This window comes from Pongo abelii, chromosome 21 (assembly GCF_028885655.2).
Source record: "Pongo abelii isolate AG06213 chromosome 21, NHGRI_mPonAbe1-v2.0_pri, whole genome shotgun sequence".
Classification (NCBI taxonomy): domain Eukaryota; kingdom Metazoa; phylum Chordata; class Mammalia; order Primates; family Hominidae; genus Pongo; species Pongo abelii.
Genome location: NC_072006.2, coordinates 3,680,285 through 3,704,902, shown reverse-complemented (window position 1 = coordinate 3,704,902; position 24,618 = coordinate 3,680,285). Strand labels below are relative to the sequence as shown.

The following is a 24,618-nucleotide window of genomic DNA, read 5'->3' as shown; positions in this document are numbered from 1 at the left end:
ATGTCGTAGCTCCTAGACTCTGCTAAGATCTGCTACAGTGCATGGTACATGGTAGCTGATCAATATCTGTTGAATGACATAAAGTGTGCTTCTCCAAACATTGTTTCCCCCAGGAAAGGGGGCCAGAGTGAAGCAGATTTAGGAGCTGTGTATGTTCATCATGCACACCAGCCGCAGATGACTGAGCATTATCAGAGAAACACACACCAAAAAAATTCACCTTTTAATGTTAACTCCATCATTTCAAAACTTTTGGTTGTGGCATTAGTATTCCAATCCCAAATGTAGCGGAAATTGCCAATTATAACTCAATAGTCATTCTCCTCTCCATCATCAGTAAGAGAGCCCCAATTTTATTCAGGCAGTTTCCCAATGCAAGACTACAATTTCCCAGGCTCTCCTGCACTGAGATGTGACCATGTGACCAAATACTGGCCAAGAAAATTTTTTTTAAAGTGTTATATGGAACTTAAGAGTAAGATGACAAAAATGGCAGAAGATGCCTCAACTAAAAGGATTCCTTTCTTCTCTCTAATCCCTCCTTGCTGCACATGTGCACTGTGGACCTGATGGCCTAAACTGAACTGGCCCAAGTGACCAATGGAAAAAGGAAAGATCAAGATGGTGGACCAGAAAGATGGGAATCTGGGATCATGATCTGACTGGAATATCATGCAGCCTTCTAACCTCTCATCAGTACCATGTAGCCTATTTTGAAAAATTATTTTTTCCTACAGAAAAGGAGTCATTACTTTTATTTCAATAAAAAGAAATAATGACCAGATTTGCTCTGTTCTCCAAAAATAATGCTGAACACCTACATACCTAAATGCCCACCTTGTTTGCAAAATTTTGGTTGATTATAATAATCATTTCCTGATGAAGAATGGAGAGCCAAATACTAGGAAGAAAGAACATTGAGTGAATTCACCTATGCACCTTATTCTTCCCCTTACCGTATCACTCACTGAATGAAAACATACCTGGGCCTCCCACTTTGACTTTTCCTTGTGGCTCCTCTTTAAACATCCAATTACAAATAAATTTAAAGCCATTGTATTAGTTTGTTTTCATGCTGATGATAAAGACATATCCGAGACCGGGAAGAAAAAAAGGTTTAATTGGACTTACAGTTCCACATGGCTGGGGAGGCCTCAGAATCATGGTGGGAGGTTGAAAGGCACTTCTTACATGGCAGAAGCAAGAGAAAATGAGGAAGAAGCAAAAGTGGAAACCCCTGATAAACCCATCAGATCTCAAGATGTATTTACTATCAAGAGAATAACACGGCAAAGACCGATCCCCATGATTTAATTACCACCCCCTGGGACACTCCCACAAGACATGGGAATTCTGGGAGATACAATTCAAGCTGAGTTTTGGATGGGGACACAGGCAAACCATATCATTCCACCCTTGGCCCCTCCAAATCACATGTCCTCACATTTCGAACCCAATCATGCCTTCCCAACAGTCCCCCAAAGTCTTAACTCATTTCAGCATCAACCCAAAGTCCACAGTTCAAAGTCTCATCTGAGACAAGGCAACTCCCTTCTGCCTATGAGCCTGTAAAATCAAAAGCAAGCTAGTTACTTCCTAGATAGTGAGGGTACAAGTATTGGGTAAATACAGCTGTTCCAAATAGGAGGCATTGGCCAAAACGAAGGGGTTACAGGGCCGACGTAAGTCTGAAATCCAGCAGAGCTGTCAAATGTTAAAGCTCCAAAATGATCTCCTTTGACTCCAGGTCTCACACCCAGGTCACATTGATACAAGAGACACATTCCCATGGTCTTGGGCAGCTCCACCCCTATGGCTTTACAGGGTACAGCCTCCCTCCCAGATGCTTTCATGGGCTGGCGTTCAGTGTTTGTTTGCAGCTTTTCCAGGCACATGGTGCAAGCTGTCAGTAGATCTACCATTTTGGGGTCTGGAGGATAGTGGCCTTCTTCCCACAACTCCACTAGGCCGTGCCCCAGTAGGGTCTCTATGTGAGGACTCTGACCCCACATTCCCTTCCACGACGCCCTAGCAGAAGTTCTCCATGAAGTTCCCCGCCCCTGCAGCAAACTTTTGCCTGGGCATACAGGCATTTCCATACATCTTCTGAAATCTAGGTGAAGTTTCCCAAACCTCAATGCTTGACTTCTGTGTACCCACAGGCTCAACACAACATGGAAGCTGCCAAGGCTTAGGGCTTCTACACTTTGAAGCCACAGCCCAAGCTCTATGTTAGCCCCTTTCAGCCATGGCTGGAGCAGCTTGGACACAAGGCACTATGTCCCTAGGCTGTACACCACACAGGGACACTGGGCCCAGCCCATGAAATCATTTTTTCCTCCTAGACCTCTGGGTCTGTGATGGGAAGGGCTGCCGTGAAGGTCTCTGACATGGCCTGGAGACATTTTCTCCATGGTCTTGGGGATTAACATTAGGCTCCTTGCTACTTACGCAAATTTCTGCAGCCAGCTTGAATTTCTCCCCAGAAAATGGGTTTTTCTTTTCTGTCACATAGTCAGGCTGCAAATTTTCCAAACTTTTATTATGCTCTGCTTCCCTTATAAAACTGAATGCCTTTAACAGCATCCAAGTCATCTCTTGAATGCTCAGCTGCTTGGAAATTTCTTCCACCAGATACCCTAAATTATCTCTCTCAAGTTTAAAGTTCCACAAATCTCTAAGGCAGGGGCAAAATGCTGCCAGTCTCTTTGCCAAAACATAATAAGAGTCACCTTTGCTCCAGTTCCCAACAAGTTCCTCATCTCCAACTCAGATCACCTCAGCCTGGATTTTATTGTCTATATCACTATCAGCATTTTGGGCAATGCCATTCAACAAGTCTCTAGGAAGTTCCAAACTTACCTACATTTTCCTATCTTCTTCTGAGCCCCTCAAATTGTTCCAATCTCTGCCTGTCACCCAGTTCCAAAGTCACTTCCATATTTTCAGGTATCTTTTCAGCAACGCCCCACTCTACTGGTACCAATTTACTGTATTAGTTTGTTTTCACACTGCTGATAAAGACATATTCAAGACTGGAAAGAAAAAAAGGTTTAATTGGACTTACAGTTCCACATGGCTGGGGAGGCCTCAGAATCATGGCGGGAGGTTGAAAGGCACTTCTAACATGGCAGCAGCAAGAGAAAATGAGGAAGAAGCAAAAGTGGAAACCCGATAAACCCATCAGATTTCATGAGACTTATTCACTATCATGAGAATAACACAGTAAAGACCAACCCCCATGATTTAATTATCTCCCCCTGGGTCCCTCCCACAACATGTGGGAATTCTGGGAGATACAATTCAGTTGAGATTTGGATGGGGACACAACCAAACCATATCAGCCATCCCTCAGTATCTGTAAGGGAATGGTTCCAGGATCCCCCACAGGTACCAAAACTCACAGATGCTCAAGTCCCTTATATAAAATGGCATAATATTTGTATATAACCTATGCACATCCTCTCATATACTTGAAATCATCACTAGAGTACTTATAATACCTAATACAATGTAAATGCTGCATAAATATTTGTTATGCTGTTTTTATTTATACTATTTTTATTGTTGTATTGTTAAATTTTTTGAATATTTTCTATCTGAGCTTAGTTGAATCCATGGATGCAGAACTGGCAGATATGGAGGGCCTACTGTATTTGTTTAGATTTTTTCCTCAGGGAAACCCAGAAATTAAATCACTTTGCCAACAAGGCCAGGAAAACAAATCATTTGTGTTGTGGCTAAGCCATAAGGCTCCCATCATAAACACAAGCAGAGCCTGCACAGCTTTGCTCTCACAAAGCCATTTGGGGGAAGATTTTTATGGCAACAGCTGAAATGTTTCTACCAAAACAACACCTACACTTTGCTAGAGTTATTTTCGGAGGAGAAGGTTTCCCCTACTGCTGCTTAAATCGTCCAAATGTGTAGTGAAAAGCCTAGGCTCGCAGTGAATCTGGCAGCCCTGGCAGGAGACTTCTCTGCCACTTCTTGGCTGGGTGACCTGGGGCAGGTCACTTAACCTCACTGACCTCAGGCCTCCTCCTAAACTAGGAATCTCAGCACCTTAGAGTCATCCTGAGAACTGATAAGATGATGCATGTTTAGCACCATGGCTACATAGTAAGTATTCAAAAAATGGAAGCTGCATTGATTTGTACCAAATTTGATGCTAAATACCTTGAATACCTTAAGGAATAAAGATACAAGAACCTATGGGTAAGCCATATTTAAAGACACCACATTAAAAGTAATATGAAAGTGCCAATGTGCATGACAGTATATGTACACAAATCATGGAACCCTATTTATCCCAGACCACTTACTTTGTTTGCTTTTCCTCAACTCTTTAGGACTGGGTTATGGAGAAGAAATCAGTCAAAACTCTCAGAATAGCTACACTAGACATCATAAAGTCCACTAACTGAAACTTCTATATTTAATTCATCAATAATGTTAACTAATAGCGTTGAGCATTCACCAAGTTTTATGCACCTAGCAAGGCATTTCTTATGGTTTAATTACTATATTTATCTTTCACATTACACACCTGGAGATGTGTCATGGACACTGTGATGTGATGCTCAGACACTGCTTCAACTGAAGGATTGATTCCTTGCTATTGTGAGTGATGCAGGCAGAATGCCCTCAACTGTCAGTCCTCTCTGGAAAATTCCCTCAGCTGGAGGAAGTTGTTCCATTCATGGTCAACTGCCTCCAATGGTCAACATCAGTGAATAAGGGCCCAACCTGCTTCAGAAGGTTGACTAAGGCTCTTGTTAAGATTGCACTGCAGTTCAACTTCTCCCTCTGCCCAGTCCTGAATCTGTCCTTTCCCCTCCACAGATGTTGTTAATCTCAAGAGTATTCGAGAATAAACCTCTGCACACCAACCTCCAGTTGGGAGTTTGTTTCCCAGGAAACTCATATTGAGACAACTTAGGTACTGAAATTACTTTCATTTTTTTAGATTTAAAAAAAGTCAGTCTCAGGTTAAGAAACTTGCCCAGAGTCACATAGCCAATGAGTAGCACAGACAGGACTAGGATGCAAACATTCTAACACCAGAGCGCAGGCTCAAAACCACTGTGCTCTATTGCTTAAAAGAGTTTTCATTGTTATGTCTAATGAAATAAACTGCATAACATGGATGTCATCTGCACAGTACGTTGCAAGAAGCAAATCAGGAGGGAAGTAAGGGTTGCAAGAGAAGGCAAATTCAATAAACCATTATTAGTCAAAGTCAACCAGAACACAGAAACTACTCTAGGTCTTTCAAATCAGGTGACTTGTTACAGATGTGAGAATGACTGACAGACCACAGAGGGACAGTGAGGCAGCCCAGAGACTAGCAACTGAGGAAAGCTGCTATCTTCCCTAACAGGTGGGATAATGGAAGGATGCGACGTTATCAGAGCCTAGAGGCTAGAGCCAACTGACAGAGACCAGGACAACAGCTGTGGAGATCAGGCTGCTGTGGAGAAAAGGGGAGTCTGGTGAGAGCTGATTGGAAGAGACATATGGAAGAGACACATGTGTTCCTAGAGATACCAAAGAAAGCAGAGAGGCAGAGAAACACACCCTGACCTCTCTCTCTTCTGGCCCTCCAGTTTTCCACCAGTGCTTCCTGTTGGCTACACCTACCTGGAGGCCAGAGGGCAAGGGAACCCTCTGAAAACAAACAAGGAATACAAGAATTTAAAAAGCAGATCTGTCTAAAGCCAAGGTTAGAGCTAAGTGGCCCACATACTCCAGAAACCCAAGCAAACAATAACAATAACAACACCTTACACTTACATGGCTCTTTACAAGGCATGTTCCTATATTACTGCACAGTTCAATAACTGATGTCTAAAAGGATGAGGCTGGAAGTTTCAATTATTCTGTTTATTAAATCAGGGAAACACATCTGTTAGACCAGAAATATTTCCATCATGAAAACAGCTACTTTGACAGTGCTAAATGGTTAGGATTTCACTATCAAAATTTTATTTACGTAGCACAAATTGTTCCCTACCAATGTCAGGTAAGTTAGGTGTTAATGTGCCAGCTATTCTAGAAGGCTGGGTCTCCCTTCACAATTGTATCTTCTGTTTGATAAAGAAGGAACTAGAACACAAATTCTTACTCTCTGCTCAGAAGTCCTCTGTTGACTTCCCTGATGCAGGAGAAATTCTTGGGGGGAGGGAAGAGACAGGAGAAAAAAAAAATCTGAAAACGAAACTCTATTACCAAGGATCTCCAGCCACAGTATTCAGCAATCACTCAATGCTTAACTATCCTTACCCTTTGCCCTTTGTGAGACACCTAACAAGGCATGACTACTCTATTCTTCCTATTTCAAAAATCATTTATATTTCATTTCCTCCAGGAGGAATGTGATTTGTTCCTATATAAAGATTGCAAATACATTTCAGTCCCTTCCACCCCACAACAAAGCTTCTTTGAGGTAATTAAAACTCAATTGGCTTGAGAATCTGGGTTCAGTGCCCAGATTTGCTTCTAGATAGCTGTTTGGATTGAAGGAGCCCAATTAACCTCTCTGGGACTGTCTCCTTCATAACTGCCAACACAATGCAACTAGAACTAGATGATGTCCACAATCCTTTCAGCCCTCAATGAAATAATTCAATAGAAAGACAATAAAGACCTGTGCAGACCCAGATGAACTCTCTCTTCCTTGACATGGCACAGACATCTATTTGTGAGGCTGCTTGGCTGCTTATCAGTATCAAAAGTACAGTTCTGTGGCCATGGCATGGAGAAAAGTCTGACCTCGTTCCTTGCTCAATTGACTGTGATCTCATCCTGCAATTTCTAAGTTGGGATCTAGGATAGTCTGACTGCAAAAAGAGCACAATTCTCCCTCCCTGTAACCACAGCCTCAGCTATGTAACTTTGTGGTGCCATTCCCACTCTAGAATTGGCTGTGTGACTTCCTTTGGCCAATGGAAATATTAGCACACATGATGCAAAGAAAGGCTTGAAAAGTGCTTGCACAACTGAGTTTGCTCTCATTCTTGCTCCTCTGCCATAGCCAGGAGTATATGCTAGGTCTAGTATCTTAGGATGAGACACATATTTAGCAGGGATGAGTCACCCTGATCTAGCATAGATGTTAGCTATGCCACCCTAGGTCAGCTAACAGCTAGCTGAGCCCCTAGACACATGAACTAACCCAGAGCTGCCTGCCCAGCCCATAGCTCAGCACAGACACATGAATGAGATCAGCTGAAATCAGTCAAGCATTGAGCAGCTGAACCCCCCGAAACTTACAGGCTAAATATATATATATATATGTTATTCTATTCCACTGCAGTTTTGTGGTTCCTTATTATGCAGCATTATTGTGGCAAAAGGAAATGGGTACATATTCCTTGGAATACTAGTCCTTAGCCAGACTGTAATGACTATTTTTGGAACAAAGTTTCCTTAGTTGTGAAACAAGTTGATGACATCCTATGCACCTTAACATAAATTAATGTATTTAAGGATCTAGAAGCCCCACAATAAAAAAGTCTATTTAACTTTGTCTAACTCATATTTCCCACAACCTATTTTACCATAGACCTCCACGTATGATTCCCTAATCAGATTCTCCCCTAGCCTTAGACCCCAATTCTGGGTTGAACCTCTATCCAATCTTTTTGCCAGTCAGGCCATGTCTTTTATTTTCTCTTACAAGATGATTAGTGGACGCTTCAAAAGCAAATTAACAAAACACCTTAAGAGGAGGACTTTGATATCACAAAAGCTTATATTGTTTATAAGCAAAGTTTAATTAGAAATAAAAGATAAAATGTTCCAAAAATATCTGAAATCCACTTATGGTCTAATTTCAGCTCTCTTCTATTTACACTTTAACAAAAGCATAATGCTGACCTTGCCAATTCCTTCCTCAGCATTCTTCAGAGGCTCCCCACTGCCATCCTCTTATTATAATTGCTTTTAAAAACTAACTGAGAAGCTACCAGGCTGAGATGACTCTGGCACCTTGGGTTCCTAGGTAAGTAAACCAAAACCTAATCAATGTGAAAAATTGAAATACCATGTAAAGAGTCAGAAACTACCAATTAACCTCTAACTAGGGACTTTCCACTTTAACCAAATACTTTTGTCTTGCTTCCTAGAACACCTTATAAAAATGTTCCCCTTGTGCCCTTTCAGTGGAACTCTGAACCACTTACTACCTGATGCTGCCCAATTCATGAATTACTATCTACACGAATAAATTCTTTAAAATGTTAATGTGACTATTTTACCTTTTAACACAGTTTACAAGCCTTCACTGACCTGGTCCCTGATTCCTTATCCATTTTATCTCCTTTCTCCCTCACCCCTAGTCTTGTGTGTACATGCTATCCGTCCTGATCTACTTTTAATACCATCAAATGGGCCATGAGCTACTGCTCTGAAACTCCAGAGTTTGGTCATATTTGAGGTGAACCTGAATCACGCAGCTTTGAAATAATGTGATACAAAAGCACTAATATGGTCTCACATTAATTTGGATCAATGTAGGCACCCTCCCGAAACAATTCTTCAAGAATTGTAGTTTTGATGCTGGCTGGGGCAGAGGAAACTCTAAACTCTGTTTACAGAGTGGCCACAGGGCCATGTTAGCTGGTAAATGAAAATACCCACCATCTTTTGACACAATTATTTTGAATCATGGGAGTTCCAAATTTGCAAGAACTTCAGAAATACAACCCTCACATAAAATATGACCTCTAGAACATGGAGTTTCTTCTGCTGGAAATTCTTCCTCATCCCTTAACCACACTCTAGCCCAAACATGCAGTTCTTCCAGCTAACTTCAATTTGCCCTTTATGTATCAGTTGAGGTAGTACTGCTTCCTGGAAGCTTTCCCTAAAACCCCCCAAAACAGGTCAGGAGACCTCTCCCCAAGACAGAATTTACCTGATATTAACATTTTCCCACTGTAAATGCCTGGCATTTATTCTAGACTCCTTGATAGGAGAGATCCTTGCTTATTCCAATTTAGGTGGCTCACAGATGATCAATGAATGTTGCATGGGTGGGTGCATGAATGGAAAGATAAATGGGTAGATGGAAGATGAAATGAACGAATGGGAAGGCACACTAAATACATGACTGATTTTTGCTGAACATTCTCTCCCTATCCTCTCCCCTGCCCAATGTCAAGAAAAGATCATTACAAACACTAGGCAACAGCAGGGGAAAGAAGACCAAAAAAAAAAAAAGAACCTTGATAATTGTATCAGCTGCATAAGAGTGATCATTATGAATTTTGAATTAATGTAGACACATTTTTTTGACGTGAGAGCACTTGTCAAAAATATAAAACACACCCAGAATAAAAGTAGGATGCAGTAGTGGCTTTTCCTAATAAAAATAAAATTTGCTGAAGATGCATCTTTTATTTTTTAGAGAAAAACATTTTAACTCATTTGTTGAGAGTGAAGGATTCACTCCAAGAATTGTGCTATGTAATGAATGTGGCCTCTTTGACACAGCAAACAAAGGTGCAGTGAAGGACTTTCTTAAGAGCTCAATGGTTCAGATTTCCTGCTTCTCATCACAAAAACACACTGGAGAAATATTTTTGTTTTCACTCACTTTCACCTTGGATACATTTCACTATCTCAGTTACCCCAGTTGTCCTCTTCAATGAGGACAGAAATGAGTGCAAACATAGCTAAGATGGTTTAAAACCAAAAAAGCCATCATCTCTGATGTTTCTTCTCACATGGCTTTGGATCCCAGACTGAAAACACAATACACCTCTGACACTTTTAGGCAGAGCTAGGAAAATAGCTCTGCCACTGATTTTAAACATCGTCCTAACTGACACCATGGAGAAGTCTTAGGCAATGTTACATGAATGATCTTTTGGCTGGGTATGTGTATGGCCTTGTTCTCTGCGACTTAATTTTATTTGAACTTCCTTCTCCTTCTCCTCCTCCCCCTCTTCCACCTCCTCCCCCTCCTCCCCCTCCTTCTTCTCCTCCCCCTCCTTCCCCTCCTTCCCCTCCTTCCCCTCCTTCCCCTCCTTCCCCTCCTTCCCTCCTTCCCCTCCTCCCCCTCCTTCACCCTCCTCCTCCTCCTTCCTTCTTCTTCTTCTTTTCTTTTTTCTTTTGTAGAGATTAGGTCTCATTTTGTTGCTCAAGCTGGTCTTGAACTCCTGGGCTTAAGCAATCCTCCAGCCTTGGCCTCCTGAGCCACCACACCAGCCTTTAACTTTCTTTAAACCCCTTAGATACTATATCTGCAAAGGGCTGTATAGTATTTTCACTAGCTAGAAAAATCCAAAACAATTTTCTATAGATTGTTTTAACCTTAAAGTTAAGCAAAGGTGTAATCTGCTGCTTATGTTTTTCAGGTTCCTTTGTGTCATATTTCCCTATTGTTTGAACTCTTTTAAAAAGTCCCACATCAAAGTACAAGTAAGAACCTAGCCATTAGTTGTATCTATCAACAAACACATCAATGGTCATACCAGGAAACACAGTAGTTGGTTCTCCCAGACATCAACCTTAAAGATGTGGTACAGCCCAGCTTCTCCAAGCAGTTCTGTCCTTCAGAAACTTACTAACTTTCAAGAATTTATTTCTGCCTCCTACAGCTTGTTTTTTCTGCATGCGTTCTTTCAAAAGACATCTGCATCCCCTGGGAAAAGATAAAAGTGATACCAAATAAAACTAAAAGCAAACTTCAGAAAGACTTCTCAAGGAAATGCTCCCAAATAAAGAGTAATTTCTTCACTTTGTTCTTTTCTTTCTCTCTTTAACTCTCCAACAAAGGTAAGTCCCTCAAGACTGTTTATTCTTCTCATTTATAAAAGCATCCACCAGGTAACCAAATTAAGATCCCTTTCGCAGAAGGAAGCCCAGCAAGCTAGTCCCCTGATACTATGAAGCCATAGCCACCAGGATTCCCACAAAGAACAAGTGTATCCACCCTGCATTTCTTGCCAATGCTGTTCCTTAATTGGCCATGAATAGTTACAGTCAGCCCCAGCAATTTCTGTACCCTGTATAGTATAATCTCCTAAAACATCAGCTGAGAGTTTAAAAGCCAAATTTTTAAATAGCATCCAATTAATAATCATAGTAATAATGAAAGAATTGCCAAACTGCAACGTGAATTCTGAAGTCGAAAGTGGAGGCTAAGCTAAATGAACCAAAACTATCCTTCCATCATCCCTCCCCTCCACCGTTTTTTAAATGTTACATTTAGTACTAAAACTTTCTGGAACTAGATAATGTGAAATGTCAGGATTTTATATTTCAGGTTCTATTTGCTCATTCAACATTTACTGAGCACTGACTATGCCTGAATATAAAGATAGAAATTATTGACAGCTGATCTCAAGGAAATCAAAATTCCACTCAAAAAGAAGTTTCTAACAGAATTTGTTCCATTCACTCAACAAATGTTTACTACTAAGTACCTGTACTGTTCTAGGCATTTAAGATGTCCATGCATGATACAGACAGAAATCTCTGCTGGTCATGGAACTTCAATTTTAAAGAGGGAGATTGACAACAAACGAGTCAGCCAATGGTCTAGATATTAGAAGACACTAAAGGTTATGGAGGAAAAAGACTAAAGTAAGGAAAGGGACAGGGTACAAGTCACAGGGATGGCAACGCTAAAAGAAAGGCCCCAATTGGCAAAGATTTGAAGGAGGTGAGGAACAAGTCCTGCAGATATTGTAAAGAAGTTTTCAGGCAGAGGGAGAATGTGCAAAGGCCCTGGGGCAGCCATGCCCAGTGTGTGTAAGGAAAAGCAGTTGGCAAGGTAAGCCAACATGGAGTGAACAAAGGAGAAGGTAGTAACAGATGAAGTCACAGATTAAGAGGAAGGGATCGTGCCGGGTCCTGGGGGCCCTTGTGAGTGCTTTGGCTTACTCTCTGAATGAGGTGGGAAACCACTTTAGACTAGGAGCAGAGCAACGTGATCTGATATCTATTTCAGAGGCATCATTTGGGTTGCTGTGTTGAGAACAGACTGCAGATGGGCAAGGGCTCAAGCAGGAACAGACAAGCTCCAAGGCTACTGCAGAATCCAGGTGAAGAAGGGTGATGACTGGACCAGAAGGTAGTGATACCAGCAATACAAACTGCTTAAATTTGGGATATGTTGTGAATGTAGAACAACAGAATTTACTGTGGAATTAGATGTCAGTATCTGAAGATATGGGACATTCTTTTTTCACTTCCCTGCTTAAAATGCCTAGTAAAACTTCCAAGTTTGTGTTCATTGGATTTATTTAGTCCAACAGCATCTAATGATGCACTCATTTGCACCTCCAGCCTTTATCTTTCAATCAACCCACAGTTATTTAACATTGCTTATAAGCTATTCCATTCCTCTGGTCCACACAACCTTGGCATGACCATCCATTTCCAATCTTTGTACTGGTGATCGTGGAAATAATTTTCCCAGATTCAAGATCCCTTTATTTCTTCCTTCTTTGTATTCCTCACTATGAATCCAGACATGAAAATCTACCCATTCTTCCTCTGAACCCATTTTGTGCACTTCCCTCTCTCTTAGTTTCTATCACCACCCTTGTGATGCTGACCACAACATCTCCCAGGAGGTGTCTCTGGCTCCAGCCTCTTCCTCATCGAAACCACCTCACCAACTGCAAAGGAAATAATGTTCCAAATCACAGGTTTTATGATATGACTTCCTCTGCTTGCAAGCATTCCACCTCTGCACTTGGCCTCCAAGGATCTCACTCAGTGGCTTGCCATAGTCCTCCACTCTCTAACCTCCCACCCCTACCCTGTATACCTTCACTGCCTTTGGTGTGTGAAAGGGCATTCCTGCTCCTTCTCACACTTTAACTTTCAGACATGGGGCTTTCACAGCCTAGAATGCCCTCTCCCTCTACTTTCTAGGCAACTTTTCCTAAAACTACTCATCCATGGAGATTCAGCTCAATGTCTAGTCTTTCTATAAAAACACTCCTGACTGCTCCATCCCTCATTTAATTCCTATTATTCCCTTTTTATCTGATTGTTGCACTGGGACCTCATGTCATATATGCATGCCATAATTCCTGGGTAGGTATAAATTTCAAGATTATATACCAACTTGTATGTGTCTTTACACCCTCCACGGAGATACGTATGGAGTGTTCAATACATATTTACAGCATTAAATTATTTCAACGAAATTAAGTGAACTTAAACAAGATTGCACCCACCTTTATCTCAATCTAAAAGTGGGGATTGAAAAATCCTAGCATGCAAAGAGTGTAGAATCTTTAAAGAAAACAACATCTCAGTTATTTCCTTCTCCATTTTTATGTTTCCCATCTGGTATTTTGATTCTTTTACTAACTTACTAACTTTCTTTTTAGATAAATAGCAAGCCACAGAAGAATTGGACAAAAAGTTTTGGTTAGGGTTATCTCATGGAGATTATGCTCAGAGGTGCATCCGTCATATCCCAAGCTGTAATCTAACCAATCTTTTTGGCTTGCAGCCAAACAAGATACTGGCTTCATGGGAGAACAAATAGGAATGGAATGAGTAGTTCTGGCCCAATGGTCACAAAGTTCAGCCATCACTGAGATCTCTGTGTACAGATTTAGGGCCCCATGAGGGTAGAAGCATAAAGAAAAGAAAAAGTTGGCTTTTAATCAGGCACTTATGGACCATCTCTGGGCAGGAACTCTTGCTACATTTCAAACTAACATGGAGCCTCTACCCTTAACAATAGGACTTCACTGATTCACATGGTATCACCAATGGGGATGAGTGGGAGTCCCCAATAAACTATGTCCTTATATTCCCTGAAACGAGGCTAGTCTTAACTTCTTTCATCAAGATAAATATTCTCTCCCCTTGGTCCTTTCTTCTTCAGGGCAACTACCTCTGTGTTAGTCCGTTTTGCATTGCTATAAAGGAAAACCTGAGACAGAGTAATTTATAAAGAAAGATGGTTTACTTAGTTCACGGTTCTGCAGGCTGTATAAACATGGCACCAGCTTCTGGTGAGGTCTCAGGAAGCTTTTACTCATGGTGGAAGGTGAAGGGGGAGCAGGCATATCACATGGGAAGAGAGGGAGCAAGAGCGATGACAGGCTCTTTTAAACCACCAGCTCTCACATGAATTAATAGAACAAGAACTCACTCATTACCACGGGGAGGGCACCGAGACATTCATGAGCAATCTGCTCCCATGACCCAAATACCTCCCACCAGGCCCCACCTCCAACATTGGGGATCATATTTCAACTTGAGATTTGGAGGGGACAAATGACCAAACCATCTCAACTTCTAATTTTTAAATCATGCAAATAGCAAACACTTATCAGTACCTAACATAAGCAATGCATGGCCACTGCAGCCCTGAGGAAGACAGACACATTCCTCTGCCTTCTAGAGCCTTCAGTGGGAGGCAGATCATAATCAAGTAGCCATACTGGTATAAGGTTACAAAGTGTGATAGCGAAATGAGGGAAAAGGAGATGGACAGGGGATGTGGCTTAATCCAGAGTGTTCCATGCTCCCCTCAGGAAGTGATATTTGAGCTGAGATCTGAAGAGCAGGTTAGAAGTTAGCTGAGAGATAGGGACCAGGAGAGAGAAGACAGCCTTCTTGTCTCAGGGAGACAGAGCAGAAAGGAAAGAGGCATATTAGACAAACTTAAAACAAAAAAGCAAAGCTGAAAAATGAGGGAGAGAATGGCTCCAGAAAAAGTTAGAAGGCAGATGTCAGGCAGAGCTCTCTGGACCATGGAACGAAAAGTTATCTCAAGCCTCAGAGGAACGGCCAGGCACAGAGCGTTCTCTCAAATAATCTTCAAAGCACTAATCCCACCTCAGCCCCTTCAAAGAAAATCTTTAATAGCACAAGACTTGGCCCTGTCAACCACAGGTGACTGGATGGTCAGCAACCAATATGAATGTCCCTTGGGAGCATTTGAACTGAGAGACACAGAGGCTATAGGCAATTCGTGATGAACACTTACGAAAGTTTCTGTGAATAGTGGTGGCTGGGGACACGTGGAACATGTTGGGCTTTCTGCAAAAAAAATGTTTTAAATGGTTTGTCACTCCTCCTGTTGGGAAGTCAAGTCTATTTCCTCTCTCCTGGAAGCTGGCCCTGTGACTGCTTTGACAGAATGCACTGGGAGTGGTCACCCAGGACTTCTGAGCCCTTGACTTAAGGGAACCGGCAACTTCCACTTTTGCATGTCTATAAGCTCCCTCTTGGAAGCCAGCTCCCTGACTGTGAGAAGCCCAAGCCACATGGAAAGAAACTACATGGAACAGAGCTGAGATGTTCCAGCTGGCATCCTAGCTGAACTCCCATCCAATAAACACATCAACTACTAACCATGTGAGTAAGTCCTCTTGAGCATTCCAGCTCATATGAACCCCCAGAGAACTTCAGCCCCAGCCAACATCACATGAAACAGAAGAACTGCCCAGCTGAGCCCAGTTACCACCCAGACTCATGAAAGGCACCAAATGGTGGTGGTTGTTTTAAGCCAGTAAGTTTTGGAGTGGTTTGTTAAAAAGCAAGAGATAACTAAAACAGAATATAGATAGAACATGATTAGCAAACAAGATAAGGAAAGAATAAAACAGATAGACAAGAAGACACTCTCTGCATGACAGGGAGTATAAGCTTAATTCTGGACGTTGGCATTCTATTAATAGTTCCATGATACCTGACTGGACTTTGTTCCTCTCCCTGTACTTCATGAGACCTCAAGTTTCTAGACAATGTAATGACCTTTAACATGACCAGTTTAAGGGGTTTCCATTTACAAAGGCTTTGACTATAATACCCATGTACTATAGTTACCATTTTGCTCATGCCTCTGGAGTGGAATTCTTGTTTATCAGTTTCCTACTTAGTAAGCAGCACTCAAAAATTCATTGCATCTATAACTGTTGTAATGATAAGACAGTCTTCATCAATTAGCCCACCTTATAATGTCAAGATTGCTGACCCCTTAAGCTTTAGGGACTAGAATAATTAGAAGGAATAAGGCACAAATATCTCTTAAGGTAGGTGTATCCAGATATGTTCTGCTAAACAGGTGATTGTGAAGTATGGCTGCTAATATAATCATTAGTAATAGAAAAGGCAATCCACCATATTTCCAAGCAACCCATCATATTTCCATATTTTAGGTAATTCTATGGTGATACAAGGTAATTGTGTAATGGCAAAATTAGTATAAGTGCACACAAATGTGAGCAAAGCTGTGTAGTGACAGAAGATACCAGTGGGTTTTCTCCCTGTTTTGAGATGCTCCTGAATTAAAATCATACATTGTTCAGTATTTAAAACATGTGCTATATGATAATCTAGCAATATATTTCCCATTAAATGTCTAAAGATTCCCAAAGATATTATTTTTGTTTTGTTTACACTCCCCTAACATTTTTAGAGTATACTTTTACTAATATTTTTAGTCTATATTATTTTAAGTGATGATGCATATTAAGAATCAGATTACCATTCTATCCTATGGCCTGAAGTCCAGGCATTTCTCCAAAGGCCACCAACATTTCTCCCAAATCACGTATCTCACTGAATCTTCAAGCCACCAGGAAATGCACACCTTCCTTCATGCCATTCCTCCTCTTATCTTCCTGATAATTCATTATCATCCTTCAAGACCCAACTCAATGTCACTTGCTCTATGAAACATTTCTGTCATTCACAAACCTCTCTGCCTTTTCTTGACAGACTTACTTATAAATCCTCATTTATATGCACATAAAATTCTCTACATACTTATAATACTTAAAAATATTTGTCACAAGTATTTGTTTGGGCTTCTATTTTCCAAACTACATTGTGATTTCCTTGAAAGCAGTGATCAAATATCATTCATTATTGAGTTAATGGTACTTAAGCAAAGTGCCTGAATCACAAGAGGCCCTCTGTAAATACATACAGAATGGGTGTTTTCTGTTGCTAGTGCCTTATTCTAAGCAGCTTGAAATGCCTTTCACACCAGCTTTAAAAAAAAAAAAAAAAAAACTTGAGAAAAATAAATTATAACCCATTAAAGGGACAAGAAACATAAGGAATTAAGAGGAAAATACTTACTTATCTAAAATTAGCACACATGAGAGGAATCTCTGAAATTTCCAGATGGATAGATCCATTTCACCCTTTTATTTCTTTGAATTACAAATTTTTCCATTTTATAGAGTTAAATACATTATAATTAACTGCATACATGGTCATAATAAGGCAGAACTTCCAATTTTCAATTCACTACCTAAACAGAGCTTCCCACAGAGCAGGAAAAAAACAGATTACCAATTACAACCTAAGGCACCCCTCCAAAAAAATCTTCTTTAGTAAGTAACCCTTCTTTGTTAATGGATCCTACATGCTGAGTGTCCTTAGGGCTTGAGTACAATTTATGCCTCATTATCTTATACCTTCATAACGTCTCTAGCTGTTTCATTTCATCTGATTCTGTCTAGAGAGTAAATGCCTCAAAGATGTTGCCTCAGTCAGGGTCCCAGCAGGAAACAGATGGAACACTCAAACGGGGCAACAAGGGAGTTTAATAAGAGGTTATTTACCAGGTGTGGGCAGGGATTAGGGAAACCATGCAGGGAATGTGATGTGTCCTAGGCCTGAAGGAGTAAGACGACAGAGCTACAGAAACCAAGAATAGTATTAGAATGACAGAAGAGATCTTCCTGGTCGACTGTGGCTTCCAGGAGGGGGACAGAGTCAACCAACAGCATGTTGGCAAGAAGAGACCCGGGAGTCTCTTAGCAACTGACCTCACAGTTCTCCTCCCTCCAGTCTCCTCTAGAAGCTCCCACTGCCTGAACCCATTCTAAAGCCAGAGGGCAAGGAAGCTCACCAATGTTGCAATTAATGCCCAGCCTCAGGAGGAGAGCAGGCTGGAGAAAGTGAAGAGTGATTCTCAAGCGGCAAACAGAATATCCAACACTGATGGTATCAGTTTCAATATTTATTTCTCAGCTCTATCCTTCCCATATGAAAGCAGTAAGTATATGATGGAAAGAGGAAAGAGCAAAGACAAGGTGTTTGTCATATTGGAATCGACTGTGGGTAGAATATGCACTTACACCCATTTACAATTCTGAGTGCACACAGAAGTTGCCAGTGATCTGCCGATCCCTCCACCTTCCCACTGATTCAGTTATCAACCACACTTAGAAAGCCTTCCTCTAGGAACTGAAACCCTCTTTTGTAGACTTTTCAGCTACAAGTGCAAGGAGTAAGGCTTCCAGGAAAAGCCCCCAAGCAGTGACCTAGGAGCTGGTAAATAAATAGCCCAGCTCCTTGCCTGCCTCTCCTGTGGGACAACTAGGAAGCATATTCTACCCAGTCTCCAAAAGGGCCCCAGCGCAGAGGAGCCTCAGTTGCCCACAGTGGAATCTGCTTATCAGCACAAACTGTACTGGCTGACTTTCCTTCCTTATCTCACTTCCTCCACTCCCCTACTGGTGCTTCCCAGGACCACCTCCCAAGTGAGCTACTTGCACTCCAATCCTTGACTCAAACCAGCTTTGGGAGAAGCCAACCTAAGACAATGCATAACTAACAACCTACACTTCTGAAAATAGACTCACTTTAGAGTGTGAGGATATTGTGTCTGGGGGGTTTGTGTGTGTGCATTTATGTGTACAAGAAATGCTGCCTACAGTTTTTACTTTGCACTAAAGTAAAAACATACTGACCTTGGGGTCAAAAAGTTTTGACTTCTAGTCCCCAGCTTGGCTTCAGACTAGCTCTGTAAACTTCATCAAATAATTCAACCTCCCCAGGCCTCAGTTTTCTCATCTGTCAAATGAACTTAGATAAGGGAGCTCTAAGTTTCTTGTCCAACCTAAAAGCTTGCTAAAAATTTACAGCAGTAAAAGGGACATGAATTATGTGTCCCAGTACTAGGACTTACTCACAACTCCATTCTTCAGTGGATTTTCTTAGACATAGGTAATTCAGGAAAAGCAAAATGTGCTTTTCTATACAATAGAAAAAAGAACTTTTAGAAAGTAAAGATTTAACTTATTAACCAAATGGCTATTAGATATTATTTTAATCAAATTTTCTAGGTTTGACAGCATAAATATAACCAATCATTTTAAAACTCATAAACCTTGCATAAACATCTATTGGAAACCCTCTTAACCCATTATAGGATACACCTATGAAAAATCAAGGTGGGGAAATTAGAAAAATCAAGCCTGGAAATTTCTTATAAATTAATACCCTCAAGAAACAAAGTCGTGCTTTGTAGTTCTGGTTCTGCTGTAACTTCATATGTCTCCATGGGCAAATCATTTCACTACCTCATTCCTCACACCCAACACAACACTTCCAAGAGAGGCAGACCTAGGATATTCCATAAACAATGATCAACCAATGAATTCAATAATTACCCTGAGCCTTAGTTGTTTTTGGTGTACGAATTGTTCTTTTTTTTTGCCTTTGTTTGGGGGTTAGTTTGTTTTTTCAGTGTTAATAAGGTATACTTGACAAATAAAAATTACATGATCATTAAAGTTAAATTGTATATTTGGCTCTAGTGAAGTATACTTGACAAATAAAAACCTTGTGTGTATATAAATATATATACACACACATTGTGCAGAAGTTGGGAGGGTTGCACTATCTATATCATTTTGACCATTTCTTTCTACCCTAACATTCCCTCTTGAAATGAAACAATATAGTAATCTAAAATTCTACAGCTTAAATGATTATATTTCTTGCCTTGAAAGCTATTATCTTCTGCCAAAAGGAGCCATTCTACAGCAGTGCTTACCTACTCAATGGCAAAAGTCATTGGATCCCAAATTTTCATAAACTTTAAAAAAAACTGGTGCTTGACATACAGTGTCATGGAATGAATAAAACTATGATTTCTAGCTTTCCTATTTAAAATAATGCCAAAATTCTTTCCAACCACCAAATAGGGAAGATGATTAGAATAAATTAGACAGCTCTTTCACTTTTCTTCCTAACTAGCACATTCATAACAAGTATACAATTTGTTACCAAATGAAAAACATAAAAAGTAACAATTAGCCTCTGAGAAGGACTATCTCAGATCATGGGGGATGCTCCTACTTTTTCTCTTAGGCAAACAGAACTGTGGGTATTGGAAACGGGAGGCAGAACAGGAACCAAAAGGAAAGTTCTAATTTTGTATTTTTCTGGGCACACTATCTAAAAAATGGCTTCCTTCCAACTTCCACCAACATGAAGACTGGTCAGCTGCTTCTTGATGATATTTCTTCTGAGTTTCTGGGCCAAGATGGAGAAGGATATTAAAAAAAAATGGGGTTATACAATGTCATTTACCAAAAAGTTACATATTAATTAAATTAACTTAACGCAATTATAAATTTGAATGAAGTTAGAAGTACTAATTTATTACTTATGCTAAAAATTATAAAATTATTAAGTAACAGTAAATTACCAAGAAGGAAAATAGTAAATTACTGTGGAAATGTTAACATGAAGATCTATAATCTACTTTCTATATCAGTGGTCCTCAAAGTTGGATGCATAACAGAAACGTGTGGGAAACTTAAAAATTCTGAAACTCAGGAAGACCAATTATACCAACAGCTCTCGGGGCTGGACACCAACAATGGTATTTTTTGAGGAACCCAGATGATACTGATGTGCAGGCAAGATTGAGAACAACTGGTCTATATTATGCTAAATTAATGTTAATGCGGCCTTGGGGCAAAAGACAGTGCCTTGAACCAGTCCTTCAATTCTCAAAAATTCTCCCCTACCCTGGTCTTTACAGCAGGACATTTGAGGCACAAAGCTTTGTCTTCACACTCTTTGCATGTCTTACGTTGTCTCTCAAAGCTACCTGGCGTATTGTGAAGCCCACCTGGAGTTGATACTAATGTCTCCTAAAGGTTTAAAACGCAAAAAGACAGAGGAAGAACCACTGTGAAGTGGCATTAAAGTCATGTGCACAGGGAGAGCTGCTGTCCACAGTGCCTCCATGGGAATGATTCACCCAATGTGAGGAAAGCTCGCTGAGGGTGGGCCAGCTATCAACTCATGCAGCTTCAGCCCCTTTTCCAGTAGTGGTCTCACGCAAACATTCATTCTTTCCATCAAATACTTCCTAGCCGTGTAGCCTAGTGCTAGCTCACCCTGAACTCACAAGCTTGTAGGGACAACAGATTTTAAAAAGTAATTGCAGACTGGGTGTGGTGGCTCACACCTGTAATCCCAGCACTTTGGGAGGCCAAGGTGGGTGGATCACCAGAGGTCAGCAGTTCAAGACCAACCTGGCCAACAAGGTGAAACCCCATCTCTAGTAAAAATGCAAAAATTTGTTGGGCGTGGTGGTGCGCACCTGTAGTCCCAGCTTCGCGGGAGGCTGAGGCAAAAGAATTGCTTGAATCCAGGAGGCGGGGGCTGCAGTGAGCCAAGATCATGCCACTATACTCCAGCCTGGGTGACAGAGCGAGAGTTGGTCTCAACAACAACAAAAAAAAGTAATTGCAACTCAGTGTGATCAGAAAAACAGAAGTATGCACAAAACACAATGATAAAACCCACAGACTATGAGAACAACATAAGCAAAGACCTAAAGGTAAGAAGATATCAAAATAGGAAGTAGTTTGCTGTTGCATAAGGAACATGCATGACAGGTATGAGCCAAAGGTCAGAGGTATGAAATTAGAAAGGGAAGCATCGGCTAGGAGTGAGGGCCTTACCCTACAGCAGTGTTTCTCAACAGAGGCACTACTGACATTTTGGGCTGGATAATTCCTTGTTGTCGGGGGGTGGTCCTGGGCATTGTGGGATGGTTAGCAGCATCCCTAGCTTCTACTTACTAGATAATAGTAGCATCTCTATTTTAGTCACTACAATATAGTATAGTAGTGCCCAAGTATAGTCAATAATGTCTCCATTGTCAGATGCCCCTAGAAGAAAAACTGCCCTTAGTTGAGAACCATTGCCCTAGAGGCAGTGAGGAGCTATTGCATAGGCAGAAATAAGTCAGAAATTTGCCGTTTAGAAAAAGCAATCTGATGGCAATGTAGAGAATGAAATGCAGTGGTGGGCATCACAAATGATAAATCCAATAGAAGAATCCACATATCTGTGTCCATGCTTACAAGCACTTTTATAAGGATATAAAGAGTGTCAGCACTCTCAACTGGATCTAATTTGCTAATTTATTCACCAGGCTTATGAAGAAGAATCAAGTATAGTTTTTCATTATGTTAACCATCTTTACAATATGAAAACTTCCTAAAGTTGGACTCTAGGTTGTAGGACTTGGGGTCACTGCTCTTTTCTTCATAATTCTGTGTCTTTCACAACCTGAATGAATAAAAAGAGCTATTACTCTTAAAGGTAGCTTCCTTAAGTATAGCTATGTGGAAATAAAAATACTGCATGACATTCAGTTGCAAAGGTAGAAGCAGTGATGTCACAATTTAACAACCACACACACACACAAACATTGTGCCCTTGCTTACTATGCTCTTAATGGCATTATAGCATTATGAAATGCAGTCTTCTACAAGCCACAACATACACAAGGTCCCCTTTGTCCTTTTGCACAGACCATGTAAAGTAGAACATGGTTTTAGTTATCTATTGCTTTGTAACTAACTACTGTAAAACTTAGTAATTTAAAACAACAATAAATTATTCTTCACAATTCATTAAGTTGGCTGTGCTCAGCTGGGCAGTTCTTCTGTTGTAAATGGTGTAGCTGAGGTCACTCAATAGACTGCAGTCAGTTGGGAGTTTGACTGGGGTTGGAACATGCCAGATGGCCTCTCATCATTCAGGGTCTCTATCGATGTGGCCAATCACTTAATAGTCTAGTCCAAGCATTTATGTAGCATCAAGGTTGGCTTCCAAGAAGCAGCATTCCAAGAAGACAAGCCCAAATGATTATCAAGCCTCTGCTTGTATCATTTTTACTAATGTCCCATCAACCAAAGGAAGTTATATGGCCAAGTCTAGAGTCAATGAGGAATAGAATAGACAAGGGCATGAGTGACAGGAGGCAGAGTTCCGCAGGGTCACCAAATGTAACCGTCTACCATGGTTGGAACAGGATTTCCTTGTAAACCAGATTCTTTTGCCCAGACTTTTTGAACTACGAACCAACAGATTTATTAAAAATCAGTGACTACATATATGAAACAATCTATACCAAATTAAAACTGGGACCACCACACACGTTAGTCCCTTCCTGGGCCAAACAGAAGCACTCTGATACAGAGGCTATGCCCTTAACCACCAACTGCACTCAAAGGAGCCTATCTCATTCCTTCAACAAGTAAAGTTATTACCGGTCACAGAGATCCAATAATATCTTATTACTGAGGACCCAAGGTAAGATTCAGAGTTCAACTTTCAGGAAGCTGCCTGACTCTAGCTTTAGCTTACTATTTTGTTTCAGAAGGAGGGAGGAAAAGAAGGAAGGAAGCAAGGAAGGAAGGAAAGAAGGAGGGAGGGAAGGAAAAAGGGAGAGAAAGAGGAAAGAGAGATTGATAGATCAGTTAGTCAATTGGTTGATAAATCAATTGATGGGGCAATAGATGTACAGAAAGATTACTAGCTAAACAGAAAGAACTGATCATTCTCAGGTATCTCCAGAACAGAGCAGATCTGGCCCAGAGTAGAAAGTCAGTTATTGCTCCTTGAATTAAAAAAAAAAGAGTCAAGTTATGCTATTATTACCACCCCTAAACATGCAATGTAACTTCACATGATGCTGTTACATGCTGGCCATGAGGCCCATGGACACGCAAGAGGCTTAGAGAGGCTGAGCTGTTTTCCCAGGAAACTCTTAGATTCCTTTCACAAAGAAGAATGGACTTCATTTTATCTGTCTAAATTAGCTCTCCTCTATTTTGATGGACATAATGAATATGATGGTCTGTGTTGGCACAGAGAAACAATGACTAAGTTTGCTTTGCTTGGGCTTCATATTACTTCTTGCTTATCTGATCACAACTTCAATTTATCCTACTTTTTAAAAAGCTTATTTTTTCCAGTTACCACTGTGCTAAGTTAACAAAAAGGATTTCCAACCTCCAGTATATGAAATCAGATAAGTTTGTTCCTAACTTAAGGAGCTAAATTATCATGTGCAAACGTCATCCATGGGTTTCATGGGAAAACAATCCAAAACAGAAAACATCTGCTGTGATACTCTTTCAATGACTTTAAAGAGGAAACCCTTGCAGTGACATTACTGTCTATTTTCTGTAGCTGTAACTGCTTTCTACTTTGAAAGTTATTCATTTACTATAAACCAGCTAGACGACACAGCAATTACAGTAATTTATCTTTTAAATTCAGAAGAGGAAGATCTAGGCAGACTTTTGAAGTATGCATGCATCTACTGCATCATACACAATTAAAAGATTTATTTTTGGTGTGGGGAGTGTGGAAGCTGGCTGCAGTTTTTAGAAAGGCACACATTTTCCCTTTGAAATGGTTTACTGAGTTTCTGCAGTAGCTGCCTTAAATAAGGTTGGTGTGTAAATACTTAAACTAAGCTCCTACATTAACAGCTCCCAAAGATCAATGGAACTTCACACCTCCTTAGAAGCCAGACACCCCCAAAGACACTGAAGCACAGCTCTGACT

The 24,618-nt window shown here is 40.7% G+C and overlaps 1 protein-coding gene across 12 annotated transcripts in view; it reads right to left on the bottom strand.

Moving 5' to 3' along the window:
* The window catches only part of PLCB4 (phospholipase C beta 4), a 411,667-nt gene that overhangs the window by 326,055 nt on the left and 60,994 nt on the right, over positions 1 to 24,618 (bottom strand). The window contains exon 1 of one of the 12 annotated variants that reach the window (XM_054541578.2): positions 1,132 to 3,052. The exons of the other annotated variants lie outside the window; for them this stretch is intronic. The gene's annotated coding sequence lies outside the window, so the exon portion shown is untranslated. Of the gene's footprint in view, positions 1 to 1,131; positions 3,053 to 24,618 lie in introns of those variants that run through there. 12 annotated transcript variants of the gene reach the window in all.